The sequence below is a fragment of the Ischnura elegans genome, chromosome 10, assembly GCF_921293095.1.
Source record: "Ischnura elegans chromosome 10, ioIscEleg1.1, whole genome shotgun sequence".
In the NCBI taxonomy this organism is placed as follows: Eukaryota; Metazoa; Arthropoda; class Insecta; order Odonata; family Coenagrionidae; genus Ischnura; species Ischnura elegans.
In genome coordinates this window covers 1,173,250-1,187,792 of record NC_060255.1, presented here as the reverse complement: position 1 = coordinate 1,187,792, position 14,543 = coordinate 1,173,250, and the positions used below count along the sequence as shown (strand labels likewise).

General features: G+C 39.7%; 1 long non-coding RNA gene across 1 annotated transcript; it reads left to right on the top strand.

The window, feature by feature from the left end:
• The first annotated feature begins 6,984 nt into the window (after nt 1–6,984).
• Nucleotides 6,985–9,522, top strand: LOC124166997. The gene is made up of 2 exons (XR_006866557.1): nt 6,985–7,364; nt 9,364–9,522. It is a non-coding gene; the product is annotated as an uncharacterized LOC124166997 (long non-coding RNA).
• The last annotated feature ends 5,021 nt before the right edge of the window (nt 9,523–14,543 follow it).

Genomic DNA, 14,543 nt, shown 5'->3' with positions numbered 1-14,543 from the left:
TGATACAGATGTAAATAGTATCCTCATCCTTTGTAAAGAAAATCAAATTTCGTCGATTTCAAATGATAATAGAATTTTGGTTAACATGGTGATTTTAATGGAGAAATATGGATAGTGAGATAGATAGAAAAATATTTACTGTTCAGGAAACATTTATTTTAGTAATATAAACTTTCAAAAACGACAAAATTTGACAAAATACAAAGAGTTATTAAGAAATTTAAAAATAATCTGGTATGTCCCCAAGCCAGTGCCAACCGCTCAAAAAACCGCGCCAGCAGTTAAGGGCTAAATAAAGGATTTAATTAGGTTGATCTATTCCTTGCCATCGATACTACAATGATAAAGATATTAAATTGCAATGGATTTTTGACATGATATATATACCTATTCCTTGATTTCCAGAGAATATTTCTCGTCTCTTTATAAGTTTGGTACAGAAGTTATCCTTGCATAACTTTCTTACCTCTTATCGAAGATAAAGATTTCCACAATGAAAGTGTTTTGGGCATAGAAATTGAGGAATGTTACGTCAAAAGTTTTTAGCCTGGAATAACTTAATCCGTAGCAAAAGTTATTGGATTTCTTGCTACTATCACTTTTTACGAAATGAAATTTTTATTAGTATTTTACTCCTTACGTTGGAAGAAGAATAGTTAATTCCGATGTAGCCGTTACTTTCTTTGTAATTTATAAGTCTTTTCTCAAGCTATCCTAGAGATAGACTATACCAGGTCCATTATGGTCTGTGACTGTAAGCGGAAAAAAACATCGAATATCTATTGATTATGTAGTCTTATTTCCCAATCTTATCTTATGATTGCTTCTACTTCAAAATCATTAGGTTCCATCTTAAAATAAAGGTAAAATTTTCGTACTAACTAATTGCAGGGAATAACAAATATAAATAATTTTGTCGCTGATTGTTAAGGAAATCATATTTATTTGATTTTAATGTAAATTACTGATTAAGGTCGTGACTTTATGTTAAACCAAAATATTAATATTAAGCTCTAGAGTTTTAAGACAATTCTAACTCGGTAAAAACATAATACCATATTATTCAACGTCCTATTGTGACTGTGTACGACAAATACAAGAGGATTTATTGAAATATTAAGGATAACAGTAAATCATCAGTTCCTTGGTTTTCAAAGAATATATCTCTTTCCTTTAAAAATCGGCGTAGAAGATTGATTTGCATAATTTTTAACCCTTTATCCATGAGAAAAAGTTCGAAAATGAAAGCTTTATGGCATAAAAATTGAGGAAGGATTGTCCAAAGTTTTTACCCTGGGATAAATTTATCCCTTGCATAAATTTTGCGCCTTTCAATTACTCCTTCATAAGTTTTTTTCCAATGTTGATAAACTGCTCTTTTTAATATCTTCTTCCAAAGTGACCCGATGTTACTTTTTATCTTTCTCTCGACTTTTGTCCGGGACTCAACAAGTTTTGTTTTGGGAAGAGAAAGAAGTTACAAGAGGAGTGGTAGGTCAATGATAAGTTCTTTTACACTTCTTTTACGTTCTTTATTACACACTTTTTTAAGGTCAAGGTGCATTGAAGTCTAAGTTCGGCCGAAAATTTGCGATCCATATGGGTGACTTTACTGTCGGAAAATATCCCTTAAAGTCGCAATATTATTCCGAACGTTAAAAAATATGGAACAATATTTTATAGTTAACCAGGGTCAAGACCGTTGAAGATTCACTAAACGAATTTTTGCAAAAATATCTGTTGGTTAACTACAACAATTCCAAATATTGTAATTAATATATCACGGTAAATGGCATACATAAAAAAGTATTTAATATTCATGATATTTGATAATAAAGCTAATAAAAAGTTAATAATAGCTAGCCATTTTCTAATGAGGATAAAATTGAAAATTACAATTTCTCTAAACTGGGATTTCTAAAACAAAATAGTTTGTATTAAATGAATACACTAATGGTAGGTAACGAATCGCAATCAATGCCTTCCGTTTTATTTGATTAAGGAAACTATCCTATTGTTTTATTCCGTAATGACCAAAACTCAAGGACTTGAACGTTTAACATTGCACACAAAAACTGTCCTCGGAAAGCTTTATTAGAATTTAATATTAAAGACATGACTCAGAATGTTTTTTAAATTCACTTTTGTACACCACTGTCGTTGGCTCTGAAACGTAACCCATCAGCAATACACTCAGAGCATTTGAATTGAACAATCTTCCAAAGTCTCCTATGGGGAGAGAAAAAAATTCATCAGATGATTCATATGAAATATGTTTCTCTATGGAAGCGAAGCTTGGACGTCGACAGCAGCACAGAGAAGTCAAGAGTGGAAGAATTCGAAATGTGTGCCACCGAACAATGATGAAGATAAAATGTATTGACAGAGTAAGTAATGAGGAACTAATGTTTGAAAGTTCGGCAGAATGTCGACCACAATAAGACTCAGGTCTAATCTAAAGACTAAGGCATGGAGCAAAATAGAGCAGGCTAGGAAAAATGTTACTTTAGGAAAACTATATGCTTCAAGAGGTGAAAGAGTTTTTTTTACCTACGCATAGTAAACGTCTAATCAGTAGCATTACTATGGGGGGATGAGGGGACGTATACCCTGAGGTCTGAGTAGCAGCGTGAAGAAAACCTCGAGAACCCGCTGAATTGAAAGTTGGAAGGGCTACGTCGCACACAAAGGGGAGTAAGTTCGGTGACAGACATAAAGCCAAGCGCATGGAGTCCCACGCTAGAAAGCGCAAAGGACGACACACGATCAAAGAGTCCAAGCCACGAAACTCGCCATTTTATTCTCTCGTATAGCAACTCGTTTCAATGAGGACTATACCGGAAGTCTCAAACAGCAGCGAAGATGCTCATGCGCCTAATTGTCAACCACGCTTATCAAGGTGTGCTCACGGATGCCTATTTAACTAAGAATAACGACAGGTAACACGACGAGAAAGCATTGAAGAAAGCGTCACACAATTCCCAATGGATTGGGGAAAGTGAAGACCAATAGCATCCGCACTAATAGAGAGAAAAATGTTGCAGATTAAGATTAGTAAAGAAAACAAGACTTAAATAATTGTCTCCTTCTGGAACTCAGAGATGTAAGTGGATTATCTATCCCAAGGAATTTATGAAAAAACAAAAAGACTAAAACAGAAGCATTGCAATGCACAAAAATCCGAATTACACCTGACAATATTGACAAGAGGGAAATAAAGTTAGGACATTACTGGATATAATTCAAGAATAGGATTTATTTACAAACCCTGAACGTGGATGAAGCGATAATAATAGACCAAAGATAGGAGGAGAGAAATTTAATTTGATAAAGAGAAGGCCAAGAAGTCGGTCTCTGCAAATAAAACGACCGGGCACCGGCGGAATGCGGTGGATATTCAAACGAGGATGGGAGAGGGAACCAATAAGTGAGTGGCCAAACGGAAAAAAAGAGAAAATTACTCAAAGAGAGATACAGGCAAAAATGTGATCCAGAAAAAAATCTTTCGGCTCAAATGGCAAGAGAGGAAAGTGGCGATTAAGAAGCATTTGGGAGCTGTGGGGATCGAGGGGAAAGACGAATAAGAGGCTATAGCGGAGGAGAGTGAGAGATGAACCCCTATTACATACCCTTCAGTATCTTCACCCTCTCCCTCCCTCCCCCAAAACACAGCAGAGAGAGGAGAGTAGTATTACTGTGGGGAGGGAGGAGGAGAAGGAGGGTGGGGAAAGCAGAGAGGGAGAAATCCTGCGAGAAATCTACTGCGGGGTGTGGTTCAGTTACAGGGCAAGTGAAGCGAGTTCTAAGTAAAAATGTTATTTATCTATTCCATTAATTACCCGTGCACAGTGCTACTTCAAAAAATATGCTCGGTAAAGTAGGTTTACATCGATAACAATGCACATGATTACCTATAATCACCACCCGTATCCATCTTCATATGGTCATTCTTTTCCCTAGTTCCACATAAGGTGTGTTACGCTCCACCCACAAACTATAGAAAGAGGGTTATAATTGTATCTCATTATCCCACGACTGTGAAATAAAGCAAATATTGGCCCAAGCAATGAGTAAAAATTGATTTGCTTGATGCCGGTGTATTGAAGAGGACATTATAGCTCGACAAAGTATTTTAATAAGCCGCATAATCAATTTCAAAACATATTATCAGAAAAAGTAGCTGCCATTCAGGAAAAAGACCGGAGAATGATAGCAAATCAGAAAGATTTTTTGCTTCGACGGGTAAAAGTAGATAATGGTAATACCTTCATTTAATAAAAGATTACTACCAAATCCTGATCCGCAAAAGTCCAAGCTGGTCAATTTACAAGCCCGGGAGAATGGGATTTCAGGCCCTAGCTCTTCTGCAAACATCGCTGAAGACACAAACCACGGCTCTCGGCGATCAATACTGGCAGTTGTTGACACTGAAAGATATGAAATGAGGCCTCAATAACTTCCCTCCACGAATGGGTAACACTCCTCATTCAATCGAGGTCACCCATTTATGCCAGATTAACTGATGTGATATGCAAAAGAAATCGGCAATGTGTGAATATCCCAGACAGTAATAACCACCTCACGGTCACTCGGTGCGCAAACCTACCACCCACCCCCGGAGGAAATACTCATTTCTCACGGAGTAGGAAGACAATGGGGATCTGTTGACCAAAGTTTTACCCCTTAAATCGATAGATATTGGCGCATCACATGGTTGCACACACAAACGTCAAACACAAAACAAAGCCACTGCCAAATGACCCTCTCTCCCAGCTGAGCTTTACGCGCCGTCACCTGATCCTCCTTATCACATACCCCACTTTCGATTCTCGCCGCTCCTGCCGAGACAATGGTTCGCAGGGCGGAGTGAAGGCAGCCGGCGGGAGATTGGCAGGGGAGGGTCATATTACTGTTCTCTCGGTTAGGGATTACGTCCGTCTGGGATGATCGATCATTGCTCACGTGGACCCCGTTGCCCAAGTATGGGGATAAAAAAAGATCTACCGAGAGAACTGCTGGCTTTGGAGTGAAAACCGTGAAATTCGTCCATTCTTGGCACTTCAAGGACTTTCAAGGCGACACAAAAGGGACAGGAGGTCCCGGCTGTCAGACCGATTTGCTCCCGGAAGTGCTAGATTGTACGCAAAAAATTCTTTCGGCAAGCGGTAAAAATACCGAAAAGGATAAATACCGTATCAAAGCGTAGAAGACAGCGCCGAGGGCATTATATTTCTTCCTCTTACCCAACCAAAGCGGCGTAATAATCCGTGGACTGAGCTATTCAAATCAAGCAAATATTATTTTCTTTCGTAAAAGTACTTATCAGGTGCTTAAGCGCGCACTGCAAATACGATTGCACAGTTTTGACTAAAAATTAAATTAGCCTACATTTCCGAGAGCAGAGAGCTCAATACTTAAAATGACTTAATCTTCATTCTTTCCCACATTGCCATCAATATCCTTCTCTTATAAATCAGAGAATTATTTTACATTTCACAATTCTCTCCGACAGAGACCACATTCGGCCAACTATATACGGCTGTTCTACTTTCTTTGAGACTTCTACAATGAAGCGACTCGCACAGCAATTACTTCCTAACTTCACTAATATTCGACCAAAAAATACAGAACACTTTTTTTCATGACCTCTTGGAAATACCAAAACGACGTTCTTGCAAGCGCGTGATGTACACCGTAACTTTGTAATACAATATTGAAGAAAACCTCATAAAAAATCAATATCATTCAAATCGAACAGGAAAGACGCAATAAAATAATTTTTAATATAATATTTTTAATCACGCAATTGTAGCGGAATGTCTTCTGAGAATAGAGGTCAGTAAATACTGAATATATTTAAGGGCGAAAAAAATGTGAGACGGGATGTGCGGTCGTATTCAAGAAACTGCAGAAGACGGGGAGAGGAAATAGGAAGACACAAGGTCAATGGCGGTCAAGTGGAGAGGGGCGGGATGACGATAAAGTGAAAACATGAAGGGAGAAAAGCGCGCGGCGCTCGCATCAAACGCGAGAGGAGGGAAGAGATCGGAATTGAATCAAGTGATGCCGTCGCCGCCGCGGTTATACAAAACCGTAAAATTGCGGACATTACGGATTAGTCCGGATGCACCCTAAATGTAAAACACTCGCTGAGGCGGCAGAGTCGTTTAGAAGGGTTCTACTTTATCTCTCCTCCCTCTCTTCCCACCTAAATACGCATATGATTCCCAAAAAAAAAGAGAAAAAGCGGAAAGAAATGTGGGCGGTGAAGACTCCGCCGAGGCGGGTGCGGACAGCGTGATTGCCGGCAATCCCTTCGACGCTCCCGGGAGAAAAGTGTTGATCCGGGGAAGGGAATGAGAGAGAGAGAAGGGTTGGAAGAAGATCATCATCTCCCATAATCACTGTGGGCGGGGCTGCAACACAGGAACGCACTTATTCAGCGATATCGGAAAAAGGAAACACTGCATCGATTGAGTTCTCGAGATGGCTGCTTCCCTCCACGCGCCCCCACACTCTCCAGAGATTTCCTCCTTTTTATGCACATATCGTGGAGTACCAAGATAAAAATTTGAAACAATCAACAAAACGAAACATTTTTGCTTAATTTAATGCGTCAGTTCGTCATTTTACTCCGAAAAGTCGAAAAATGTTTCAAAGAGGGAGTAATAAAACAAAATCCAAATAAAAAACTTAAAAGTATAATGACGGGATTATGCTAGGGTCACTAGCCGATTTATTCACCAGCGCTGTAAATACCACCCACGATAAATGAACCCAATGCGAAAACATTTCATCGGATGAAAACAAATCCACATATAACGTAACTGTAAACTGCTAATGGAACATAGTCTTGAAGCGTAAATCACGAGGGGGAAACGTTTTACGCAGAGACGAGAGAAAAACAACCCAAGAATAACTAGAGATCTCATTTTAAAGGACGACAGGACAAATAAAGAGGACCCAAAAATCAGCACGGCGCACAGCCATGACCACCTAAATACTCAAGGCCTTCGCACTGAACTTTCTCTTTTCTCTGACGTCACAGGATTGCGGCTGGCGAAAAAACCGGAATCATAGGCACATAGGCGACAGAGCACATGTGAGTAGCGTCAGTTGCGATCCTTGTTGTTGTAGTGTGAGCAAGCGATTTGAGTTTTCAAGCCTTTATTGTGGTGAAGTTATCAATTTGCTGTGTTTAAAAAGTTTTCAGTATAGTAGGCAAGTGTTGTGTACATCAATATAGTTGTAGTTACGACGGGAGAGAGATAGTGAGTGTTTTCCAGTTTCCCAAGGAAGGACTGAGAAGGAGGTGGATGAATGCCATCCCAAGGAAGGATTATCAACCTTCAAAGCACTCAAGAGTAAGTATTTATTTTTCCCTATTAAAATTAAGCATAGTAAGGTGAATATTTTCTAATAATTGAATTAAATATTTTATACTAGAGGAGTTAAACGTGAGGTAATTGCTGCCATATCGATACATGCATTCTCTTCTCATAAACTTTTTGGGGTTAAATTCTTTCTGGGCTTGATCTTATATTGTTACATGTGCACCGAATAAAGTTATTATATCAACTATGTAGCATCAGGGATTGTACGAATAGAAAGCAGTGAAACGTTTGAGTTAGGAAATGGTCATCTGTTGGTCTCAATTAATTATTGCAGCTTCCTGAACTTATCCTTCGTGAATTCAAAGATTAATTTTTAAATTGATCGTCAAAACGATAGTCACATTGGCCATGTCCTATTGCATTTGTTGCTAACTGTTCTATTTGCAAGAGAAGGATTTTAAAGGTGGTGAATTTTAATAAATTTTAGTCGTTCAAAATCATGGATTAGAATCATTACTATACGCCGAGAAATATTTCCAGCATCATAAAAGTACCGTTGTGATTAAGGTAAGGTTATTTATTTGATCGCATTGTTAGGTGTTAATGTATTTTCAATTTATTAACCGATATTTTCCAGAAAAATAGCTGCGAAAGCAATCCGTGAAGTAAGCTGCTACTCTATAAGGCGGGTGTATAGGTTATTTGTTTGCTTTTTATTTAGTCTTCGCTTCTTTTTTTCTTCATCATATGGATCCTCAAATGTGAATCATCTAACCTTGTCATACACTTCTTTATTTCAATGGCTTGGAATTATTCGCTCTCTCTCTCCCTCTATCAGAATCTACTGTTTCAGCTATGTTTACGTCAATTTCTTGTATCTCAAAGTAAAAAAAAGCTTCGGAAATACTATTCATATTAAATTATCATCAAAATTATATAAAATTTCCTTATTCTTGTCCCATATTCGTAATCCCGTTCATTAGCAAGTGGTTTGGCTTTGCGCTATTTACTGATAAAGTTATATTATGTATTAAAGGGTATTTAATCTGTTCTAACCACATTCCATTATCATCTCGATCCTGCGTATGATGACTGGTGCTCATTCATTACTAAATGCTACTCCTGAAGAATTGTCAATAGTAATTAAATATGTCATCAAAATACACATCGTGATCAATTTGCTACTATTTTTTAAATTTTAAATTTTTGGCTTCACATTTTTTTCTTCGCTATCGTGATCCTCAAATGACATCTTGCCATCCATTTTCTTATTTCTATTAGAAATCAAATTCCTCTCATTCACAGATTTTCAAGTTTTAGGATCCCAAAACATTTATCCTTTCACATTACTTAAAATCGTCATTTTTCCTTTGTCCAATTAATGTCTCTCGAATTTGGTTGTATGCCCCACATCCACATACTCTTGCATCTTTCACATCTGGCTTCATTTCTGTTTTCTCACATCCGATTTCATTTATTGGGTTTTCTTATCTTTGCCTATATTGGGACTTGTGCTCGTAAAATATGCGCAACCAAGCATATCATCAGAATTTTTTTCATTCCAACCTCCATTTTATCAGCAATTTTCTTCCCTCACCAATTAATGTTTTATTTCATTCATGAGTGTGAGTCCTTCGGTGATTGCTCGCCATGGGGTTGCATTGAGCGGCGAATGGTATCAAAATTCCATTTTCTCAAAAGTGTTGTTTCCAATGACTTAATTGATGTATGCTCTTTGTTCTCCCTATTTTTAAGAAGCTGCATAAATAGTCAAAAATGAGAAAGAGGGTGCTTTTACTTTTTTGGTAGTCATGATGACTGTCTATTGTGACCCCTAGTAACAAGGATGGATACTTGCCGGTCCAATAAGTTAGTAATTTGTTCAGAATATTTACCTTATTTTATGACAGCATCACGAATCTTTCAATTTATTTCTCTGATATCCATTGCTCAGCCAGAAAGCTTAGAAATTTGTTATTCTTACAGTGCTCATAAGTGTCAAAAACTAACAAGATAATCTTTTTTCCAGGGTTGCCATTAAGATGAAATCCTTTGGGAGGCACGACAGGAACTTAACTCATTCGATAAAGTGTTAACTTTGGCAGACAAAACTGATCGCATAAACTACTGTTCAAAGATTTGTAAGCTTCTTGATGACATTAAAATAAATGCTAAAAACAATAAAAAATTTAATGACTTTTTTCTATCCAACTGCAATTACTTCATAAGAAGAAAGAGGCACTGAGATACAACTTAGGTGCTGTTAAATCTGATCAATGATTGTTTTCACCCTGATAGATATCAGGCAATTTCCCAAACCCTTCTCGAGTGCTTGTGAATGGGCTGAGTTTAGGGGTATTCACTCTGAACATTTCACATACAAGCAAGTGACATTTGGTTTCTTGGTGTCCTCTCTGCTGGTGGTGAGAAATGGAGGTAAATGTTTCACACATTTTTAAATGATTTGGGTAGCAAATGGTCTAGTGTTGTCTGGCTCTGTGGGATGTTGAATCTGATTAATGATTGGTTTCACTCTGATAGATATTCCTAACCCCTTCTAGAGTGCGTCTGAATGTAATGAGTTTAGGGGTTCTTATTCTGAAAATTTCACAAGCCTGTGACAGTTGTGTTCTGTGTATCCTTTACGTAGAACCTGTTCAATAATTCGTTCGATACTGAACAATGTGATTAAACGAGGTATTTTTTGACCCATTTTAAAATCATTAGCACAGGAAGTAGTCTATATATTATCTCTTTTGGTTTCGTTAAACAGACCTCATTGATTTTCTCCGTCGCGATTCTTCCGTACCCTTAATCAACAGATTTTCATCCGTTTTCGAGGTTGGGAAAATTTAAAATGATATTTTAATATCCATAAAAATCTTACGGTTTCTTAGTGCTAGCCTTGATACCGGGATTAATGCTTTATTTTCCCTTTTCTAATGTTTTTCGTTAACGGTATGGTCATGGATATTAACTTCATAAACAATATCTAGAACTTTCTTAATATCTTTCTCAATATCTAGATTCTTCTCGTAATTTGGCAAGAATTCCGCTATCGTCTTCATTCGTAAGTTTCATTTTGGTGAATGACTGTAGCGCTAATAGTACAGTTGAAGTACTTAAATCACTTCTTTAGTCTCTAGTTTAGAGCCGTCAGGTACAGAAATATAGTCTTCCAATACATTAATAATGATCATTGACAATTATTCCGCGCATTGATAATTATTTTGAGGCGAATATGATATTGGAGGATAACTCAAACAAATAATCCAATAGATAAGTAAAGGCATTGTACCGTGAATTTGCCAAAAGATTCATTCCGTGTTTATTCTTGAAGCGTTTCGCAATGTTTTCCACCGGCGCCTACCCTCCCAGTCCTCTGGTACGGGATCAGGGTTCCGTGGTCGTTCTCCGGCCGTCCGTCAGCCCCAAAGCTGTGACGTCACAACTCAGTGCGGAGGCCTTGAGTATCTAGGTGGTCATGGCACAGCTCGCCACGTAAGTAGACGTAACGAGAGCAAATTTTTCGGGAGGAGGGGGAGAATCGATTTAAAGCAATTTACAACCATTTACAAGAGCAGGAGGTAGTCGACTTGATGGGAGAAGGAACTCTGGTTCAATGACGGGAGAGAGAGAAATAGAGAGGGCATCTGCCTTGGGGTGCTAAGCGACGAATTGCCATAGTATTCCTCGATAAGGGAAAATGGGAAGGAAATAGGAGGAAGATGGAGGGAGGAAAGAGGGGAGGATTGTGAAGGGGGGCGCCAATGGAAGGTTTTCGACGGATGAGAAAATACGGCGGATGGAGGCGAAGGAGAAGGGTACTTAGACTTGTAAGTCGGAGGAGGGAACCGGGCCGGAGGACGAGAAACGAATTCGGCTCTCCGAGGTCTAAACGCTATAAAAATAACATTTTCCCAACTACACTCATACTCAGATCAGCCATGGATAAACAGAAAAGAGTGAAATTTAATGACAAAAGCGATAATATCCCATTGAAATTGCAACATAAGCGCAGCCCGCTCTATCACAAGGGTGTCAATAGTGTATGAGGGTATTAATTAAGCATTTATTTCAAGCTCATCTCACTATCAACTTTAATACTAGCATGGGGATAGGTGAGAAGTGATGAGGTAGGAATGGAATATGCCACTGGGACGAGATAAGTTAAGAAAGAATAAGGTATGAAGTACTAAAGGACTGCAAAATCGTAAGTTCGCACTCAGGGAAGAATAGGAATATCGCATTTTTTTCATGAAAAGTAACCTTATCCAGCAGTCTTTTGAATAAATTATTTATTGGTTGAAACTACATACTGAAGGCACGAATATTACGGGCGACCCTTTGCCAATCACTGTGCTAAGGTTCACTCCCACCGGAAAAAGCATTTGGAGAACTTTATCTGAAAGGGTACCGTCGTGATTTCACAACGAAGACTTGACGGTCATGTCTCCGAAGTGAGATAAATGCACAAAAGTCAAGGAATGGCGAAGGGAGAGGTTAGAGCAGACAGATGAAGACGGTGGAGCACATAAGCGCGGGTGAAGAAGAAGAATGAAGAAGCAGGGGGTGGGGGATGCGATCGAACGGGACGGGGAGATGGCCTTCATTCGGAACGAGTACGAGGGACGGGATGGCATAATTTTGGAGAATATGGTCGTCGCTGGGTGAAGGGAAGGAAAAAAAATGGAGACGGAGCAGATCGAAAGGCAAAGGAAGGAGGATATGTATGAGGAATGAGGGGGGTGGAGGAGGATTCTTTTTTATTTCATTAGTCCGCGGGAGGAAAAAGGGGTAAAAGTGGCCGAGCGGCGCGAAATGATGCAAGGGGGAGGAGGAGGCATATAAAGGAGGGAGGGAAAAATATGGAGTGGAGGCCGAGAGGGGGGAGAGTGTGTATGGAAATGATTGGAGCGACGATAAAAATTATGGTAGGGGGAGGTGGAAGAATGGTGGGCAATCAGGGGCGGCGTTGCCCCCTGCGAAGGGCACGGAAGGATGATGCAGTGAAAAGGGCCGAAAGCGCATATCAGTGAATCGACTGCCGCCTCACTCCATGGGCCACAACGCTCCATCGCTAGCGGCGCTCAAAGCTACGACCGTCATTAACTTCAATGCTGTGCGGAGAGAGACTGCAAAGATGAGAGGAGGGGCTGCTGAGGGTAGTTAGAGAGCGCCCGCTCCCATTCCTGTGGCCCCACATTCTGAATCTGGCGTGAGCCGAAATGTTTCTGACGGAAGTCGATCCCCTACTTGCTACGAGGTGAACGCTTAATAAGAGTCCCCACTCGCGCGACCGATCAGATGAGCAAGTTAAAGCGAGGACTCTTAGCCCACACCCTTATGGAGACTTGACTTAGGTTTTTATTTTATCTGGGACCGGATTAGACCACAAATCGGTCCACTCCTCCCCCGGGCCAGGGCTTATCCAGAGTTCAATCGTTTATTTAAATTTCAGGCTGCTAACTAATTGGTGGAGCAAGGTCATCTAGTATCATAGATGGTGAAACAGCCAAGTCAAGTCAGGAGGTCAGCAAGGCGTAGTTTCCGCCTTCCCTCACATCATGTGATAGGTGATGACGTCGCACGGGCTCCTCCAAACATACATTCTCCAAACCGCACTCTCTCTAGAGATATACACAAATGCTACTGTAGCAAATAAATAAGTTTTTAATTTGCTTTGAATGCTCATCTTTGCTGGACTGTCGTGCACCAAAATTCAGGAGACTTTAGAACATAGAACCAGCCAAGAGTCGAAAATAGAAGATTTTCGCAAGATGAACAGTAATCAAGAAAAATCGGGTGAGGAGACTAGATAAAATCGCACGAGAGGTACACAATTGTAAATAATGTCCGGCCGTAAAACACATGGGGGTATAAAAGTGTTTTAAACGCCAAATTTTCTCCTTTCCTCAGAGGAAAACGATGGAGGGGTGTTAAAGGTACCTTGTTCTTTCCCTCTTCCCGAGTCACGAACAGGATTTTTGAGTGCGAGAGGAGGGGCTCGAAATGATTAAGGAGACGACCCAAGGCAACACAAAACAACACCCAGCAGACTTTAATCAAAGTCTACAGCGGCAAATTCAAAAAGATCATTAACCCACAACTGGAGAGAAAAGGTCAACCAGATACGAGGAATAGCACTTCTATGCATATCGAGTCATTCCTTAATCCTTCAAAACATGTACTTCATTACTCATTCTGATTCCCACCCATGTGTGGTTCTACATGCTCCTCCGGGTCAAAATTTCATATATTCTGGAGCTTGCTATCACTATTCGTCGCGAAGTCACGATTTTCGCACGATAACGATAACTTCGAACCTCACGTGGGGAACACATATAAAGAATATTTGCGGCATAGCCCTGAAGAAATTAGGATTCGTCAAGCGTATTGTGGGAAGATTTTCTGATGAGAAAGTAAAAGAAAGGTGCTATTTCGCTCTCGTCCGACCGCACCTTGAATATGCAGCGAGTGTATGGGATTCAGTGCAGAAAGACTTAATCCGCGAACTGAATAAGATACAAAGGAGGGCTGCGCGTTTCGTCAAAAACCGCTACGGGCGTACAGACAGTGTTACCCAGATGTTAAGCAAATTAGGCTGGGAGCCGTTGGAGACTCGGAGGCTGCGCGCTAGGCTTAGATTGCTTGAACAATTGAGAAAGGATATCTTTAAGATCGACACAGAGAACATAATCTTAGAGCCACACTATATTTCCAGGTCCGACAGAAGCGATAAATTAAGAGTGATTTTTTGCCGAACGGATAGATATGGGATTTCGTTTTTCCCCCGAACAATAAAGGACTTTAATAAACGCTTGTCCCAACCTCGTTAGAGCACTTTTTTTTATAGCTGTAAACGGCTGGTGTCCTAACACCCCCTGCCACACGCCTTTTAGGCGGCTTGCGGGGCATTATGTAGATGTAGATGTAGATGAATAAAACGCTAAAGAACACATTAAAAACTTGGAAAGTCCTTCTATTATTTCAAATGTATTTGCAAAGACGATAAATAATTCTCTCATGAAATTCACCATGCTTTGAAAACCACTGCGCAGATGACAATAGCAATGAATATCCTTCATTTAAATGCCCACACTCATAGAGATCTGTGATACTTAGAGCCTTTAACTGCGCTCCTCATCAGGCTGGTTTTCACCAAAAATCATCTTACTCTAAAACGATCTTCGCTGCAGCTACTCTGTT